Raw genomic sequence first — 21,104 nt, forward strand, 5'->3', positions numbered from 1 at the left:
AATGACTACTAGTTTTGATGGCTATATGGAACCTCCAGATTCAGAGGCAGTATACCTTTGAATAATACTAGTTTCTGGGTAGCCACTACATGGGCTACCTGTTGTGGCTACCCAGAAACTAGTATTATTGTGTCATCACTTCCCAGAGGCTACTTGTTGAACAATGTGGGAAACAGGAAGTTGGACTTGGAGGGAATCTACACGTCGTACTGAAGGCGCTTGCGTGCGCCTCCAGTGCGTCCTCAAAACGATGGTGTAGACAGAAGAAAGAAGAGACGGAGGAAGAGGAGGAGGAGGCTGGGGAACTGGCTGCGTCCTTGCCGCCGTTGCTGCTGCCGCCTCCCCGCCGGCCTCCTGCTGCTGGGGTAAGAGCGACCCGGGTTGGAGAGCTCGGCTTCTGCCGAGCTCTCCGACCCGGGTGGCTCTCATCCCGGCAGCAGGAGGCTGGTAGGGAGGAGGCGGCAGCGGCAAGGACGCGGCCGGATTCCCCAGCCTCCTCCTCCTCCTCCGTCTCTTCTAGGCAGGTAGGCAGGAATCTGCACCATCATTTTAGGGGCGTACTGGAGGCACATGCAAGCGCCTTCAGTACGACCTGTAGATTCCCCCTAGATCAGCCTTCCCAAATCAGATTTTCTTCAGAAGTGTTGGAGTTCTGTCGCTTTCACCACTGTCAGCCAGCATGGCAATTAAATGTTTGGTTCAATACATCAGGGCTGTTCTTATGTTTCCCCCAAATGCAATTGATCTACGAATGGCTCAAGCAAAGATGTCTGGCTGAAATGCCCTCAGAAAAGCTTCTGAAACCTTGGGAATGTAAACAAGTATTTCAAGGATAAACATGTCTTATGTCAGTATGTACACCAATGCTAATGGCATTACAGTGTCTGCCCATTTCATATTCCTGAATATCCCAAGAGCTCAAGAAGAGGTTATTTACGGTAACCGTTTGTCCAGTTATGACATAAAGTCTTATTCAAAAGCTAACCAGTTAGGGTGAAATGCCATCACTTAATTGGAAACAATAGCCATTGCCAGATAACTAATTACTAAACAGCAGATTGCTCATATGTCACAAGAGAGAATATTGTCTTAGGACAGGTAAGGGATGAAGGGAGCCGCAATTCAATGATATCTGGATGTCCGCAAGTTGCCCACCCCTCTCTTAGGATCTAAGTTCTGGGCTCAAGTAAAATATACAGCATTTTCCCATGTTCTATATACTCTTACCTAAGAGGTTCTGTATCCATATACTCCATCTTTCAGTATATATAATAGTTATGGTTGCAGCCCTATGCAATGTTCCTGAGACAAGTACCACTAAATCCAGTGGGATGTACTCCCACTGTGAATGGGAATAAACCTGAATAGATTTGCTCTACCAATGTGTAGAACTAAAGCAGATTTTCTCAAATTATTTGCTATTTGTAGTAAGAATTTGCTGTCAGAAACTGCTGATCACTGTCCCATGCAGTGGTCTGTGTTACTACAGCTTCTCCGTGAAGAACCTTCTGGGCTGACTCTGCCCAGGCTTGGCATTAATTCCTTCTGAGCATGACTTGAGCTTATGTTTTTGTCTTATTCTTCAGCCCTGACTCCTGGCTTGTACCCTGGTCCTGCTATAGGTTGCCCTCTGATCCTGGTTGCTCTACAGTCCTGACTTTTAGTCCCCAGCTCCTGACACACTCCAGACTACTGCTGACAGCTCAGCCCTGAAACTTAGGCACTCATCCTGTCATGAAACCTAACCTTAGAGGATTGTTCTGATGGAGTTACAATGAATTCAACAACGGTATTTTAATATCTGCTGATAAATCTGTGTAGGTTGCTTGGAGGTCACCAGTGTGTAATTTCTCATATCCTCTTCATGTAAATATTGAGCTATGTTCCTATTCTGTAATGTCCAGACAGACGATGAGGTCTTCTTCATGACTGACTTCATAAATCCAGTTTGCAGCCATGTCAAGGATTATAAGAAAACTTTTCAGTGACCAAAAGAGAAGTGTTGATTGAAGCAGGATTGACAGTCCATGCCTCTTTGCGCAAGACTGTTATGCTATTATGCCAACTGTCTGCATTGTTATGCATCTACTATGAGGAACATTGCTGATTTATAAACTAGGCAGAGTCTGTAGCTGACATGCTACACTTGTAAAATGTACCTGCAAAGAAGAGAAAAGGCATTTTTGTTAGTTTTGTTTTCTGCTACAAAAACCAGATCTACACCAAGCAGGATATAACACTTTGAAAGCGGTTTGAAAATGGTATATGGAATGTGTCATGGGCCCCAACAGTTGTCAGTGCACTTCAAAGCTTTTATAAAGCAGTAGTGTAGATCCGGCCTATTACATTTTAACATAGCACATATAGACAGAAAAAACAACCACAGCTAAGCTTTTCAAAAGATTACTTGTGTGATACACGTTAAACATAGTTTAGTTGGATTAAAAGGGGTCTATTTTGCTATGGAAAAATGAGCGGAAGGAGCTGGAGGCAGATGACATCGTCTGAAGAACACGCACACATCTGTAAGTGGGCAGTAGTGAGTATGCGATAAAACGCTCATCTGATGAACCTCATAGTTTAACAAGTGTGTCTCCAAATTTAGGAAGGGGTTTCCATAGATACAAAGTGATAACTAGAAAAGAACAGCAGCCCTCTTCAGACATTGTAATTCATGAGGCTTAATCATGTGAAGGAAAGAGGGGGACCTACTTCACTGGTTCCACCCTCTGGCCTAACCATTGAGGGGAAAGTTCTGAAGAGTGGAGTCTGCTCTCCATGTGTAGCCCTCCCACCCCGGTGATTTAAAACCCTCTGCTGAAGAAAAGCAACAACACTTGTGATAAGCTATCTGTGAGGGCAATGGACAAAAGGGAACTTGTTTTCTTCCTCCTCTAGTTTCTTCTTGTAACTACTCTTTGATGTAGATTGCAACTCTATGGCCTTCCTTCTTTCCTCATCCTTCATCAGTAGTAAGCGTCTTTTTGTATGAAATAAAGGCTGCACTTAGCCTTTATTTCAGAAACTATTTGTTTTCCCATGAGTTATGACTCCCAATACAACACAGTCTGCTTTTGAAGTAGCTGTGTGTGTGTATGTTACTTTCAATAGTACTTGCCTTACATCAGTTACATGCTGAAACAATACAGCTATAACTCACCAAACAAATATAACACTGAAATCCTGCACGACTCCTCTCTTCAGAGCAGACTCCCCTTTTCAAAATCCCCTCCCAGTTTAAAATATATACATGCAGGCAAGCAAAGCAGCAATTCGCTAAGACAACTACCAGAATCTTTTGCCCTGGGGCAAAACAGAAGCTTGCAGGGAACAATTTTAATACCCCCCAAAAAAATGGCCTGCAGGGAAAAAGATAAGTGTAGTGATCCTAAGACCTTCCACTGAGATGTGAGACATTAAAGAGGTCTGCTGTGCAATCCACAAAACCTTTATTAAGTAAATAGACACCTCTTCACACCTGAAGAGGAGCCACCCTCTAAGCTTATTTAGCCTAGCAAAGCAAGGTAGTTGCCTATCAACTAAATGGATGGTTTCCCACTGTGCTTAACAGGCTTTTACTAGACTCCTCCTTCAGGGAAGGTCTTCATGGTACAACTTTTGTTGTGTGGCTAATCTGGTGGACCACCTCTCACCTTCTCCGAACTCCTGCTGCGACTCTGAGATCTGTCTGTTCCAATGCTCCCTCCCCCTCGGACAAAGACTTAATTTCCCTGGGGGAGGGGAGATGAACACTTGAACCTTGGCCTCCTGTTTGATAAGCTCCTGGGAAGATTCCTCCTTGACTCCTGGAGAGTCTTGGAGAATTTCCTCTGTCACTTCCTGTCTCAGCTGGTCTTCTCCTTCTTTAGCCTCTGAGTCCGATTCAGAATCCACACCAAGGAGACTGAGCCTCATCCTGACAAAGCACACACATATCTGCCACTAACCATCTCCACTCCACAGAATGTCTGCTCCAACTTTTTTATAGTGTCTATGGATTAAAAAAAGCCTTTGGGTTAAATATTCAGGCAAGGGTTAGTTTTGATTCACAGACATGTAAGAGAAAGGAGCAGGGAGCTACATGCTAGGCTACATGACTGTGCCGTTTTGTCCAATAAACAGATGTTAGTGCTTCAAGCAACTACAAGTGTCCTAGGAATCCTTCATTAACAACTGTGGCTTTGAAACTTATAACAGAAACCACAGACACACACAAAGGGAGAGAATGAACAATCCCTCTTTCTATGTGACCACTGCAATGTCCAAACTATTTCTGTGTCTGAGCTTGTACTTTCCCTCTATGCAATTTCCTTTTTCAGGAATAGAAGGGATGAAATAAAATGTTTGTTTGGGTTCAGCATATAGCACTAGAAGGAATGACAGGGAGCTCATGAAAAAAAATAAGAACTGTAGATGGGGTACACAGTTGCTTATTATCAAGATAAATTGATAGCCAACCTTGGTGCTGAAATAGTTAAAAAGACCAATATCCAATATATATAGTGCTGTTGGAGACTAACCCTATTCTAAATTCTACTGAGAACAAATCTCAAACTCATAGGATACCATTATACAATAACACTGACTGATATTAACACTGACTGATCAATGGAATTTCTAAATTTAGAAATGCCAGCTGGGAACGCTTTTTAAATCGCCATTTGCACAAACGTCCCCTCCCTCATATCTCATTCTCCCCCCTCCAGCTCTTCATCACTGCTGCATTTACAACCCTCTTTATAGTCTTTTGTCATTGCCTCTCCACTGAGTGTCTTTTAGTATTTAATATGTCCAGTTAAATAAAGAAATACTGCCAAACCACTGATATGCATTTCTTTGTTTACAAGGTGACATAAATAAATCCATGGAAAAGGTGGCCCTGTCTGTCCGCTTTTCTCTTATTGAAATATTAACAGGTTATCTGTGCGTCTTAGCGCTGCAGCAATTCGATTTTGAAATTGGTTTCACTGTTGCCCTCTTCACCTCATTTCTATGAGGGTTTAGTGTCATATTTTGCCATTGATTTGTCTCTTCTGACCCTAGAGAGATTGAATGGATACTTAGATTCTGCTATGATTTTCGCTAAAGCTCAAATTTATATCCCAACTTTTCTCTGCCAGTTCCTGGTTGGATCACTTGAAAAAGGAACAAAGTCAGTCAGGTATAAAAGAAATTATATTGGAGAGTTGGTAGTTGCAGAACAGTTTTGTAATTGGAAATGTTCTTTTTTATCATACTAACCATACTCTCATGGCTTTATGCACGTTTTTAATGAATTTTAAACAATTCCTATATTAGCAGAAGTGGCCCATGTGGCATATATTCATATCAGTGGCACTTCATCTCCCACAGGGTGACCATATGAAAAGGAGGACAGGGATCCTGTATCTTTAACAGTTGTATTGAAAAGGGAATTTCAGCAGGTGTCCTTTGTATATATGAAGAACCTGGTGAAGTTACCTCTTCATCACAACAGTTAAAGCTGCCGGTGCCCTGCCCTCTTTCAAATCTGGTCACTCTAGTATAGCTCCTGCAGCTTTAACTGTGGTGATGAAGAGGGAATTTCACCAGGTGCTGCATACATACAAATGGCACCTGCTGAAATTCCCTTTCCTATGCAACTGTTAAAGATACAAGAGCCCTGTCCTCCTTTTCATTGGGTCACCCTAATCTCCCAGGACTGACCCCAGTGGTGGCTACTCCTGCAGACTGTATCTGAGGGAGAGGAGAGGCTGTGAGTTTGACTGGGACCAACAGCCCTTTGGCTTCTCCAAAAGCGCCTCCACTTGAAAGGTGGCACATAGAATGTAAGCCTATGCGGCAGGGTCTTGCTATTTACTGTTTTACTCTGTACAGCACCATGTACATTGATGGTGCTATATAAATTATTATTATTATTATTAATAATAATAAATAATGTTGTTGTGGTAAAGTTGGAAATGCAGGAGAACATCATACTAGTCCCCATAGGCACATCCCTGGGGGATGCATAGATGTGTTTCTCTGTGGTTACATCCAAAACAAATCAACCACCAAGAACATCTCAAAATTAAGTTCACAGAGCATGACTGCAATCCCATACCTGGGAGTAAGCTCCATTGAACTCAGCAGTGTTCACTTCTGAGTATGTGCAACTTTTAAGACACATTAAGCAGGCACAAATCTTTATCTTGAAAGGATGCAACCAAACCTTGCAAGGAAATATTTACTATTTAAACTGCCATTGTGAAGTAGGAATTCCATCAAACAAAAGTATGCTTTATTTATTTATTTATTTATTTTATTTATTTAAGGATTTTTATGCCACCATTCAGCCAAAAAAGGCTCTCACGGCGGCTTACAAAAGTATTTCTTGACAGTCCCTGCCCCCAGGCTTACAATCTAAAAGACATGACACAAAAGGAAAGGGGATTGGGAGGGAGGAGGAGGAGGGGGAAAAGGAAAGCAAATTCAGGCACTACAATCTTATGGTTTTCATCATTTTTCTAACATTTTTCTGTCACAAACAACAGTAAATCTTAGAGCTTTGTTATCACCTCAGTCACTTGCCAGTTCAAGGAAGGCACATCAAGTATCCTGGTGTTCAGCTGGTGATATCATTGCTCCTGCTCTGAAAAAAGTCCTAGAGCTGCATTCCTCTGCATTTTGCCTTCACTACACTACTATTTATGATCATAATTATGTAAAGGAATTTGGCTGATGCTGGTTCTATTAAATCCAGTGTGGTTCATTATTTCCATTTACGGGCTGCCAAGGAAGGGAAAAGGCACCCAGGCACATCAGGAAACACACCCACTGAAGCCCAAACAGTCTACACTAGCACAAACTGATGATATCGTAAGAATGCACAAGGAAGTATGGGCCCTTGCAGACATATAGTATGGTAGCACCTGTAATGAAGGGACCTAGGTCAATGCCCATTCCATGCAGAGTAACAGTGGCTGGTAGGACAAAAGAAAAAAAGATATGGTCTATGTGAAATACTTTGGGCTCCCATTACCAGGAACAGTTCTTACAAATTTGAAAAGTAAGAAAGCACAGACAATAGGTTGTATACATACAAGATCTTCTGCCTAGGCAGAAGGCTGGTGTCTTAAATCTGGGGCCTAGTTCTGCCAGGACACACACACTAAACAGATTCGAAGATACCAATATGACTCAACTCCACTTGTGTGAAAGAATTGTGGTTTTTATTGATGGGAAATGGATGCAGAGAATAAAAGCAAAGAAAGTTTACACATGCCCTTAAGTCTCGATTAAGTCACCCCAGTTCTCAAAGAAGGGACAGATGCTGTCCTATGGGGCTGGTTATCTAAGCAAGTGGTGCACCTTCCCCTCTTAGAGAGGAACATAAGAAGAACCATGCTGGATCAGACCAAGGGTCCATCTAGTTCAGCACTCTGATCACACAGTGGCCAACCAGCTGTCGACCAGGGACCCACAAGCAGGACACAGTGCAACAGCACCCTCCTACTCATGTTCCCCAGCAACTGGTGTATATAAGCACTTGTTCAGGCCACAGAGGATGGTGGGATGTGCAGAGGTAAGTGATATACCTACAGAGGGGTGGGTGGGTAGCAGAGCCACAGGGGCTCCCATTCATGTGACAGGCCCATTTGTCATGGTTCCATTACCCTTCCTTTCTCTCCTACCCACCCACCCTCTGTGTGGGTGTGAATACTGAATAGGGACTTAGATAATAATCTTGAATGAGGTATAGCATAGACATTGGTGCCAATATTGTACACATATTTCATTTGTACCAAACAATCCCCGTAATTGTGTTTTAAAAGGCTACAAACCCCTATACAAATCCTGTTTACCAGAGACAACATTTCATGTCAACACTTCATGTCAATTCAGTATTCTTTAGGTGTGGGGGTGGGAATCCAACTATTGTCTCACTGACTCCATCTTTAGTGGTATACAATATGCACACAGCTCATGTGCACAATGCACTGTTTGAAATGCTTCACTGTTAAACCTCAAGAAAATCAATGGGCCAGATCAGAGGTTTGGTAAAACATAGTAAATAAATAAATAAATCATTTAAGTTGAAACATTTCTTTTCCAAATTGACCCAGGTTGCATACTTATGTGCACATTCTTCACAGTTTTGTATTGGAAAATGTATGTTACAGATGGAGATATATAAGAATAAAATAAATGAGATATATTCAATTTGTAAAAGTCATCTTCAGTAGGTTAGCACAAAACCTGAGTGTAAGAAAGTCAGATATTGCCACACTGGTGAGTCCCCCAGCCCCCTCATACTGAGAAATCTATATTAAACTTAGCATGACCCATAGTTTTCCTACACCTATCTCTTCCTTGATCTTTTGGGTTTTATCCTTTGTGTATTCATCATCGGTATGACCTTTTGCAGTATATCCTTGTGGGATAGGATACCTTTGGACAGAAACTAATCGTGGCCCTGTAAGTGAGTGTGTGGTTACAGAAGATTTGATTTGGGACTTCTTATCTGTTAGTACCTTTGCTTTTAGCTTGCAGGTTGTCTTAGTTTGCAAGCAGACTGCTTGAATTTCCACAAAAAACAAGGATAGTTTCATGGCACTCAAGTCTGCAGAACATTAAAAAAAATCAGGACTGAATTTTTTTCAGAAAGCTTTGCAGAAGGGTTGAATTCACCTTTCAGCAATAGGGAAAATAATTCCCTGTTAGCTCTGCCACCCTTTAGGTTACCTCTGGGCAGGCCCGGTGCTGCCATAGAGGCAACTCAGGCAGCCACCTAGAGTGCCAAGCAAACAAGGGTGCCAAACAGCATATCCGGAAGCTGCTCTCCTAGAGCGGCTTCCGGGTGTGCTGTTCCAAAGCTGCCGCCCCAGCCTCCGCCCAACCCCAGCGTCCTGGCGCCTTTGAAGCCAGGATGCTGGGGTTGGAGGCGGAGGCTTCAGTACAGCGCACCAGGAAGCCACTTCCAGGTGCGCCGCTTCAAAGCCTTTGCCCCGCCCCCCAAACCCAGCATCCTGGCTTCAAAGCCGGGAGCGGGAGGGAGCGGGCGGTGAGTGGGCAAGCAAGGGGGGAGCCATAGCGTGTGAGCGAGGGGGGAGTTGGAGCGGTGAGCGGGCGGGGGTGGCGGGCGAGCGGGCGGATGGGCGGGCGAGCGGGTGGGGGGAGCAGTGAGTGAGCGAGCGAGCAGGTGGGCAGGCGAGTTAGGGGGTGGTGAGCGAGCGGGGTGGGGGGTGGCTTCAGAACGCGCCTGCCTAGGGCACAATATAGTCTGGCGCCGGCCCTGCCTCTGGGTTCAGAAGATCTTAAATGAAGGTTGTTTCTCGGATCTCTATGGCACCGTCATGGGGCTATGGAGGGAGAGTGCCTCTAGAACTGGTGAGTGCTGGGTAGAGCACTGGCTGCAGCCAATGGAGGACTAATAAGAAGGTAACAGAAACATGGCTAAAAGTGTCCCAGCCCAGCCCAAAACATGGAATCATGGGTAGCTATATTCAGCTGGGATAAAGCATTAACATTGTGATATTCAAAGTTTTATTCATGTTCAATGATAAATGGGTAAGATTGTCCCCCACCCCCTAGATGCTCAGGCAGGGCTAGGGCCTTGCAAATCAGTGCCTAGAGGTATAATATAGGGGCAAGCAGAGGAGAATCCACAAAAGTCCAAGTCAGATCTGGAGTAACAAATAGCAAGCCAGGCACTACAGCTAAAAGGGACTGTGCAAAGAGGGTAGACAAGAGTACAAGAGAGGGGTCCAAGTAGAAGGGGTCCCAGGACAAGAGAGGGGTCCAAGTAGAAGGCAGATAACAGACTGGAGACAGAATCAAACACAGTTGTTGTTTGCAGCAGCTCCCATAGGCTTCTACTGGGCATTTTATCCTGGAGCTGCCGGAGCCCCACCCAAGTCCCACCTGCAGAGAGTCCTCCTCATGAGGTGGGCCCTCTACTTGTGAAGAGCCTCTCTGCTCCAGAGTAGCCTGGCATGTTGAGGTTTTCTGTGCCAGAGAGAACAAGTGCCAGAAGAGGCAGCCTCTTCCTGAGGGGTTGGTACCTCAGTGGGCTCCCCATGGGCTGAGGCCCCTCCCATGGCATGGGCCTTGGCAGGGCTTGAGCACCACCCTCTGTTGAGACCTCTAACTATTCCTCCTCAAAGGAATCTCCCAAGGCCATGACCATGATTGTGGCTGCGATACCAGCGTAGAGTTCAGATATGATGTTTTCCATGATAACTGTGAAGAGTACCAGTCACTAGAAAGGTAAATTGGGTAATTATCAGATAGTACAAGTAGAAGGACATAATAGGCCATTTGATGGCTTAGGCTCCTTTTTCATGGATCCCTAATGCTGCTCATCTGTCCATAGACTTTGAACGATGACAGCCAGGGGACATTCTTCTCCTTCCATATGTTGGGTTGAGAAATAAGAAGCTTGATAACAGACCCTTGGTCTGATGCAGAGGTGCTTTCCCTATATTTTTCTGTTATTTTCTTATGTTCTCAAAGTCATCCTAGTGGGTGTACCATTGGGAGAGGTTGATAAGACAGATTGTGAAATCATGATATGCCTCTTCACATTGGGAAGGTTCGGTGAGTTTTGTTGGGTTCACTTTCTCAAATATGTCCGTTTAAAGAATTGCATAACATACAAATTGAAGAGAGATGAAAGACTTCCATTCTCACACATAACAAGTATCAGCAGAGAGCGCAACCAAGATTTCACTCATGCACTGCTTTCTACCATTTCTTATAATGTGTGTGAAGTGGTCCCAAGAGAGGAATCTTCTCCAGAGGATGATCTGGAGTCTCCTCAACCAGATGTACCCAAGGAACAAATCACTTCAGGGGATCCTGGGGCTGACTGAAAGGTCCTGAGCCTTTGGGAGAGAGGGCTTCAGATCTTCCTCCTTAAAGGGTAGAAAGCTCAGCTTCTGAGGCAGAGGGGGAATGCTGGACCATCACCTAGCCACCAGTGCCTTAAGATTTCTGATAGAACAGTGGCCAGGTGAAGGAGAGCTCCTTTACTGAAGAGGGTACCTCTTGGGAAAAGGACAACTCATGTGTCAGGCTTTCCTCATGAGGAGGACACCTAAGCATTGAATGGGGCTCTGGTAGCTCTAGATATCAGCTCTCACTTGTAACTTTGGCTTCTAGTCTCTACTACCCCCCTGTTTTTCCTGACCTTGCTGTGCTTGAACCTCCATGCTACTGACCTCTGGTCTCCTGCCTGACTCTGCTTTTTGGGTTGTGTTTCTACTTGACTGCTTTCACATGTTTTGACCTTAGCTGCACCTCAGACCTCTCTTCTGGAAAACAGTTACTTGCCTGGTAAAATCTGCTTTGACCATTGCCTATATCATGATCACTCCTGCCTTAGGCTGTTCCGTTAGTGGACTGAAACCTTTGTGCTTGAACATTTGTCTGCTTAATTGACTCCCCTATTTGGATTCAAACCTGCATTTGCACAGCCTTGAGCCTGGCTCAGCTGGAGCAGGACAGAGGTGGACAAATCAGTGTATTTTGAGCCCATGTCATTTCTACATGTGTTCACCATAAAAAAAAAAGTGTGTTCTGTCTCCTTTCCAAATTAATTTGCAATTTTTAAAAAATCTGTATGAAAATTCACATCTTAAAACACCTTTTTTGAGCTGAGAACTGCACTGGAACATTCTAGAAGTGCTCAAGTTGGAGAATGATTAAATTCTGATCAACACATTCGTCCAGGACATATTGATCAGATTAATTCATATCAGAATGAGCAACTATTGGATTCCTCAATCATCCATTCCTAAGATTTGGGATGCCAGATATCAGAATGTCGTGGCTGATAACAGGTCCAGGCAACGCCACTCCAGTGTATTCAAAGATGGCAGAAACAAGGTGGAAATGGACACAGTTTTCACTAGTGTCACCCAACATGATAATACTGTTGTTACAAACCCGAACAAGGCTAAGCAGATTTATTCCCCATGATATGCAATGGAGTAATAAATGAACAGCAAACCACTTTTGTTACAGGCCTGTGTAAATGCGAACTTCTTTTCATTAAGTCATCACTGTAGATGCGAGTGGAATGTGGCCTAACAATTCAGCCTGCCAGTTTGAGGTATGCAGGTGTATGCTTCTGGAGATTTGTAATTCTCCTGAACATACACAGCAAGCTAATTCACTTCTTTGAAGATCAGTCATTTTACTGTTCCAATCTAATTAGCGCAATTTGTGTTTAATACAATATTGATTTTAGATTACAGCTTTCTCTTGCATTACATTAGGTAGTGTTTCCCTTCTTTAACCTTGGTAAGAAAAATGTCAGTGGCAGCTGAGGCCTATTTGCCAAAGGGCACCGTTAAAGCAACTTCAACCATTTACAAAATGACTTAAATTGTTCTTAATTGCTCCAGTAAATAAATAAATATAGGATTTCAACCATTAAATTAAGTTAAAAGGAGGAAAGAAGCACACGTTTCCGTGGCTAGACTAGTTTTCTATTGCACCTGTTGATCTTTGTTGCATTTCTATTTAATAATAATAAATAATAATAACAGTCTTTCTTAGGCTTTTAGTTTACATCTATAATGTTTATATTCTACATGTTAACCTCAGGTATATCAAACAGCATGTCCAGTATTTTTCTATTATTGTACTGCAGCAGTGGTTCAATGTAGGAATCTGAACAGGTATTTCTGAGACATGGTGTTATATCTGTACATAATATCTTTGATGACCATCACTTGATATTGCAGTTTTATCTGGTAATGAAGAGGTATGTATGAACCAGCTTTAAGGGTTAGATATGTTCAGCATCAATTCTTATACTCAAGAAAGCCACATTTTCTATGGAAAGGCATTTGGGGGGTTGATTGGAATATATTTTGTCTGCCTTTTTTCTCAAGATAAAGTAGTTATGAGAAGCTTCTAATCCTGGACTAGATTACAGTTTAACATGCTATTATTTGATCCAATTTGGAAGGTTTACCACTGAGTACCCAATTGTGTACAATGTAAGCATGTGGTGTAAACATCTCACTACTACTGCAAACAGCAATCTGTGACAAAAAAAAAAATCCATGTGTCTATCAACCAAAAGTAAAACCTCTATGAAATGGAGGTTGCAATCCCATGCACAAGAAATCAGTGGTTCTTACTTCCAAATTAGCATGCAGAGGATTACACTTCTAAAGAGTGACACTGAACGCCTGAAAACCTTCCTGCTTTTCTTCCTGTTCAGGCATTTTCTTCATACAGTTGTATGAAGAGAAATAGCAGGACTGCACAGACTTGCCCAATGCCCACTCTTGCACCCTTTACCAGTCCTTCCCAACACCATCTGTGTAAGTTTGTGCGAAGAAAGACTGGATAAATATAGACTGAAAAATGCTGTACATGAAGACAAATTTCATAAAAAGCATTGGCAATAAAAGACAGAGGGGAGTGGGAATTATGTTCAAGAGTGGTGTTTACATTTCTTCTGCTAAGAAAGCTCTTTTAAATTTGGTGAATGAACACTGATTGCACCTTGAAGGGACTCTAAGGAACCATGAGTGAAAAAGATGAAGACGGCAACTGGGAACATTCAGACTATGTCTCCCATCACTAATCAGAGAAAGCTGGAAGTCCAAATAGCTGTTCAATATCCAGCTGTTAACCAGGGCTGATTTAAGTTCTGTTCAGTGAATTGACTTGCTGAGAAGTGACTAACATAGATGATTGTTAATAGCTTTCTTGGACAACACCACATCTTAAATAATATTTTAATTAAAACACATATAAGTGTAACTGGAGTAGGGGGTCTCAGATGTGACAGAAGGGAACATCTAAACTGCCATGTGCAAATTTTTAAAATTAATTGCTTTATCTATGTACACAAGCTCTGGGAAAGAGAAATGCTTTGTTCTTGATGGATATTATAGCTTTGATTCTTGTCTGTGATCTCTTTGCAGTATGTCTTCTCGCCATGAGGTGACACTCGCCATGAGGTGACACTATAAAAAACAATGTATTTTATAAACATTTGCTCACATATTTTACAGTTTGTGGGTAACATGAAACTGCCAGCTTCAAAGATACCAAACATGACCCCTTTGACTCACCTTCTTCTTGGGTTTCCATGACATTAGCTTCTCCAAAGAGGGAGGTTTTCCTGCCTTCTTCTCAAATAATCCTTCTATGGACCTGTCTACACAGAATCATCTGTGTTGACAGGTCCTGCCCCAGGAAGAAATTCTAGTCACCTAGTGCAAAATAAGAAGTGCAGGAAGCAGTACCTAATTGAAAAGGCCACCATTTTGTGTGCAGGGTTGTTTGTATGTGTGCCACACACTCTCCTCTTACATAGCACCAAAAAAGAGGAAGTACATTACGAAAACATTGGACAAAAGAAGATACCAATTTGTATTATATTTGCATATGCTAATGTATATGCATAAATGCAAATTTCAAAATAATAATTACAATTTAAATAGAAAGAAATGCAATACAATACATCTCACCATAGTAAGGAAGATTGACTAGGTGACCAGTGTGCCTGCACAATCTGCTGTCCAAGTGTTAACTCTTGATGGGCAACTTTGAGGAAGTTGCTCTTTCTTCTTATGAAAAGTTGTTTACCATGTATTATGAATAGATGTATTGCTTGGTATCAGGTGATATATAACCACATTGAATAGCTTTGTATGATAGATGAAAGAATATTTTTGTGGATTTCCCCCTTTTACTGTTATACTCCACCTGCAAGTGTGTTGCATCCATCCTTAACCTGCTGGGCTCCGCCCCATGACTATTCTGGGTACCACCCCTTGGCCCCCTCTGAATTCCCATCAAGGTATCAGAACTTTGTCTAGATAACTTTAGAGAGGGACAATGCTTTTGAACTATCCGCTCCGCAGCAGGCAAGGGTCCTTCTGGTATAGGCTCAGCTTAGTACTTGCACATCTTGCAGAAATTGGATGAATGCATCTAAACCATGAAACACATCTAGTCTTGTATGCAAACAACACTTCATAATCTAGGAATTTATTTATTTGCATGGATCAGTTTTAAAGTGTGTGGGGTTTTTTTGGGGTTTTTTTTAAGTGAGGCGTAAACCTGGAAGACTGAAACTAGGTTTTCTTTTGAGAATATCTGCCTGGTACAGACTCCACAAACCAATCATTGAAATTAAGGCGCGCACGCGCACACACACACACACACACACACTTATACTGATAATGTCAGGCCATTTCTTCCATTATTTTGATAACCTCTTCATTATTCTATTTTAATATATAATGAAGACAAATGCCAACAGTTTTAACAATCGGTTTAAGGAATGGGAAGAGATAGGGGTAATACTGAGTAATCTGCAGCACGGCTGAAAAATCCTAATTGAATTTTTTTTTTTTACATGATCCTTTTTGCCATTAATCTTCTTTTCATTCTGTCTAGCGCCTATGGCCATTTCGCCCTTACTCCTTCAGCGTGCCTGTAGAAAACATTTTAAAGAAATAAATTCGGCTTCTACTGTGTGAGAAGGCTTTTCTTCCTTTCTTCTTCTTCTTATCATTAGATTCTGTTTATCTGAACATAAACTGTTGAGTTTCTGAGGGAAGGAATAGCCAAGAACTCAGACATAGCGCTTAATTGGTATGCTAGCCCACGCAGAGCTATCTGATTGCATTTGGTAACTAGCGAGAGACAGCCAGCATTTCCAAGGGAAATAATATCTAGCTGTGAGTGTGTGAATGTGTGTATAAGAATTGAACAGTAAACATCAGCCTTAATTTTAATATCTTGCATTATACAAAACTTTAAAAAGATGAGTGCTCTGATATTCACACAGCCCCCACTGGGCTAGTAATGTTATCATAAGAATATTATGGAAGCCAATGTCAAATCTCCAGCTGACAGAAGAAGCTCAGAGTTTGAAGAGCATCAAGGAGTCTTCAATCACCATTTTCATCTTTCAGGAGAAGTAGTTTTGCCTATTAGGAACAGGAAAAACCTGTTATTTCACTGGGTTATATGATTGCAGGCAACATTGCCTTTCAGGTTATGTTTTTATGAGCTAGAATGTAATACTCTAAATAGCCTTTAAAACTGAAAGGTGAAAATGTAAAACTATAATCCAGCTCTAAATGGCCACTTTAACAGCGATCATACCGAAGCCCAGGAGAGTGCTGTTCCATCTGTGAGGTGTTCCTGTTAAATAGTTGCACGACCAATGTGTGGTGAGTGGACCTTGTCAAATTTGCACAGTGACTTTTATCTCTACTGTGATAAGGGTGATACTATGATCCCATGTTTAGCATTATATATAGTAATGGAAAACTCATCCTCTGTGCATAACCAAATGGCATCAACTATGCAGAAGAGAGAGGCATATGGATGTTGTTGTTGTTGCTGTTGCATAAAAATATAAATATACAAAATTTCAAACAATTTAAAGAGCTAAAAACAGTTTCAGTAGAACACTAAACCTGTTTAGGTGGCTGGCATAAATGCCCCATCATATGCCATTAAATGCCTGGGAGTAGAGGACAGTCTTAACCTGGCACAGAAAAAGATGGCAGTGTTGATGCCAGGTGGGTCCTCTCCCTTGTCACTACCTTCTGAGCCTTCTTTGGAGATGGTACTACAAAGGGCTCCAGGTGTTGATCGTAGTGTCCATAGGGATATACAACAGGAGCGGAGAGTTCTGTTCATGTCCTGTTTGTAGGCAACCTAGATGCATCTGGCTGACCAAAATGCTGGCTAAGACAGACAAGTTTTCTGACGTAGTAAGGGGGCTCTTCATACGTTCATATGTATAGTTGCATAGAGAACGTGAGATGAGCACACTCCTACCTTCCACAACACCAGCCATGATAAATAGAAAAGCCACCATCTTCTTAAGTTTATAGTGACTATAATAAAGTTTAGTAGTGACTAAAAGTCTAGTGTGGCTGCCTTGAGTGGAAGGGAGAGTGCATAGGTACAAGATTGTTAATCACATCGAAGTTAAAGAAATATGTGTAAGACTGTAACTGTAAAAACAAAAGATCTAACCACCTGTCAGAGCTGTCTCTGGTAGGGACACAACAGATCACTGATTAAAATAGGAAATTAATGGCTCCATGGAATTAGAGTACCTTAAAGAAGAGCTCTTTAGAGGGAAATGAAATAATAAAATCTTTTGGATTACCATTGTTAATAACCCATTTTCTTCAAGCACAAAGAAATGATGAGAAGTGAGAAATACAGCTGATTTTTGAAGAGCATCGTATATAATAGTAAGATTTTTGGTGCACTATTTAAAAAGTGAATACGAAGTTGAGAGCCGTTCAGGACTTTCAAGCCAAAAATGAAGAGGGATAATAGGTCACCTTCCCTTGTAGCTGTACTTAATGTAAAAAGTAGAGTCACTTTGTTCTAACAATAATTCCATGACATTTGAATAGGTGGCGTTAAGGTTTTGCATAAAGAATGAGTCTCTAATTAAAGGATTGTAAACCTGGCAGGAATCAGTGTCTAGCCTACTTGCAGAACATTTTGTGAGGAAAAGAAAAAGAGAGAAAAACACCCTGATTTTTCAGAGCATAAGAAATGATGTAAATGATATGCAGCACAAATGGTGGCAGACGAGGGCGTTTCTAAATACTCCTTGTTGCTGATCAGCCTTTACTGTTTGCAATTGAGTGCTTATGTTTACCTTACCATATGGCTAATTGAGTACATGAATGCCCAGACTCAAAATATAGGATGACCTTTGGAGGAAGGATGATAAAGCAGTCTGTTTCCAGTCTGTGTTACTTTTGCTTGTGCTCACTTATAACCATGCAGGGACAATGGGGAGGGGCTATAGCTCAGGGGCAGTGTTAGTGAGGCGGGGCAGGGGAGCAAACACCTCCCCAAACAAGGAGTTCGCCATCCCACTTGCCCCTCCATTGCTGGACTCCTGTCATTACTTGAAGGAAAGGCACTCTTCACACGTACAATTGTATTCATACATTATCAGCAATACTACAAACGAGAAGGATCTTGGAGTTGTTGTAGATAACAAGCTGAATATGAGCCAACAGTGCGATATGGCTGCAAGAAAGGCCAATGCTATTTTGGGCTGCATTAATAGAAGTATAGCTTCCAAATTGCTTGAGGTACTGGTTCCTCTCTATTCGGCCCTGGTTAGGTCTCATCTAGATTATTGCATCCAGTTCTGGGCTCCACAAAACAACCCTCTGGGGCTCTCCAGAAGGCCATGCTCCTTTCTCTATGCCCCACCTCCTTCCATCCAATTAGTAATCATTTGCTGGTTGCCCACCTATTGAGACGCACCCACACACCCACACACCCACCCACCCACCCACACGTTCTAAAAGGTTGAAAAGACTCTCCCAAGGCTTAGTTACTGAAAGTAAGATCTTTAAGCAAATTGTGTTTCTATTTTTGGTATTTTTGTTCATTTTGGCCCACCCACTACTGGAATGTGGCCACCAAAAGCTTCTCCAAAATTTGACTCATGGACTGAAAAGGGCTCTGTACCACTGCCATAAACAGATAATCAGCAACTGACAGATTACTCCAATACCTTATGCATGGGGCTACCTTTGAAAACACAGTCTGGAAACTTCAGTTAGTCCAAAATAGGCCAGTGAGATTATTAATGGAGGCTGGTCAATATGATCATTTTGGGACACTGGTCTTTGGTCTGTTCTGGACCTAATTCAAACTGCCAGTGTTAACTTTTAAAGCTCTAAATGGGGCTGGGCTGATTTACCTGAAGGATTGTCTCCTCCCTTATATACCTGCCAGGACCCTAATACCATCTTCAGAGGCCCTCCCCTGGATGTCCCTACCAAATGAGGTGAGGTGGGTGGCTACTAAGGAGAGAGCCTTTTCAATAGTGGCACCCCACATAATGTATGTGCTAGTCATAATGTATGACTAGCACATACATGGACTTTTTGGTAAAGACCATTTTATTTCCACAGGCTTTTTATTTCTTCAGTTTTGTTTATTTCTTCAGTTTAGTGACTGAAAAACCTGACTGGTTTTTTTTAACTTTGGTTTTATTCTGTTTTAAACTTTTATATGAAGTTTTATCATGCTGTATTTTAGAGTTTTAATTTTGGTGAACTTCACAGAGAGCCTTGGCTATTGGGAGGTGTAGAAAAACAACAATAAATCTCTCTCCTCACTCCCGCCCATGTATTCTATGTATTCTTCTATACACAATAAACATAAACATTAACAGAATATTATATCTTTATAAAATTTATAGAGGCCTTGAGAAAAAGTAATTAATTTTCAAGCACTTTCATTCATGATTCCTTTTAGTATTGTTTCAGTATTGAATCTATTGATTTATAATCCATTAATATGATTTCTGAGGCCAGGAAATGAATCTATCCACTGTGATGGCCACCATACTACTATAACCTTTGGAAAATACAGCTTATAATTTAATTCAGCATTTCTAGTTGATAACGTATCTTGTATACCCATGCAGATAATTGTCTGCATTATATAGTAGTGAAAGAGATAGAAAGTTGGTGGATGGAAAAATTGACTAGCTAGGGCAAACCTTGGAATGCAAAATCAGAAATGATAAGAATGGCACTATAAGTCACACAGCCACATAAATTGACATGAACTTGTATTAATTTACATCATTCAGAGATAGTTTTTTTTTAATGAGCTAGTGTCAGAATAGTACGGGAAGTAAGATAAAGTAGTTAGTAATAATTGGAATGTGGAGGACTGGAGCCCAAGCATGTAGTAAGTAAACGTTTTTGATAGAGGGTGGGGACAATTATTTGTAAAGGCAGGGGGAGACTGCATCTGCTATAAATAAAAAAATGCCAACTATTATAGCCATGAGAAATCACTTTTGACAGATTAGAGCATTGATATTATGCCACAAGTGGGAGAAATATATATATATATATATATATATATATATATATATATATATATTTAAAGCAAAAATATTTGGAATATATACGGTCAGCATATAAATATGCTTTTAAAATATGTCAAAGTACTACATTTTTCAAGTAAGTGAAGATTTTGAAATCTTGTAATAAACATGAACTGATCTGGAAGGCAGAATGTAAGGACTTCATGATTATTAGCACATTTAGGTTTTCAGCCATTCCTACTATGCAGTGCACTGAATCCAGTTTTAGCAGCATTCTGTTTTCATAGAATCTTATCTCTACTGCCTGGAAATGGTACCCATTACTGACTGCTCTGCATCTCTTGGCTGTAGGCCATGGCAGGCTTTGTTGTGCTTAAGCCTATTGGTTTAAATAGATTTAAATGCATCTATGTGTTGAATTGTGGCTGTCGTGTTTTCATCTGTATGCAATGAACTGGATTATAGCAAATTATCCTTAATGGAGAACAATTAAGCATCTGATTAGAAAAAGTTTATTTGGATTGAAACAATCTAGTCCTTCTTTTCTTTTTCTTTTTTGCATTATGCTGAAACACATACTCATCCTTATCTACCAAACAGCTCTTAATAACAGAGTTTCTTAAAAGATTAATTATAGGGTCCATGCTCATATATCTTTGCCAGAGGATGATATTTTAATCTTCTAAATCACACCAGTAATGAAATTATTATCACATCTACATGTGATTTTGAAGCTGAGCCATATCTTATAGGTTCTAAGTATAGCTCCTGAAGTCATTACAGCTTATTAAACATCTAGATTTCTACAGCAAAAGAAAAGCCAGTGCAGCATCTTTCACAGCAAGACTTCAATTGCTTTCAAAATTCAATAGACGTATTGCATGCTACAGCCATTGATAACGGCCTCATGGGACTTTCAATGTAGTTCTAAATTATGTGTATGATAAGAGAAACAGGAGCACAATAAGACCAACTTTCTCCATTATCTCCTGGTCTGACTGTTTCCTATTGATTCAAAAGACTAACAGCTGACTGAATAAACAACTTTTCACTATATGTACATACAAACAAACAAATAAAACAAACAAAAAATCAGCCAACATAGGGGAGCACGTGGGCTTCAAATACCTAAATGGTATCTATATATTTTTCACAACTAATGCTAAGAATAGATGGAGAAAAAAATACCTTAATTTCAGTGGGGCACTTATAGCAATGTAGTAAACAAAATATCTTAAATGTAGTTGACCAATGGCATACATTT

Source organism: Elgaria multicarinata, chromosome 9, assembly GCF_023053635.1.
Source record: "Elgaria multicarinata webbii isolate HBS135686 ecotype San Diego chromosome 9, rElgMul1.1.pri, whole genome shotgun sequence".
Lineage (NCBI taxonomy): Eukaryota > Metazoa > Chordata > Lepidosauria > Squamata > Anguidae > Elgaria > Elgaria multicarinata.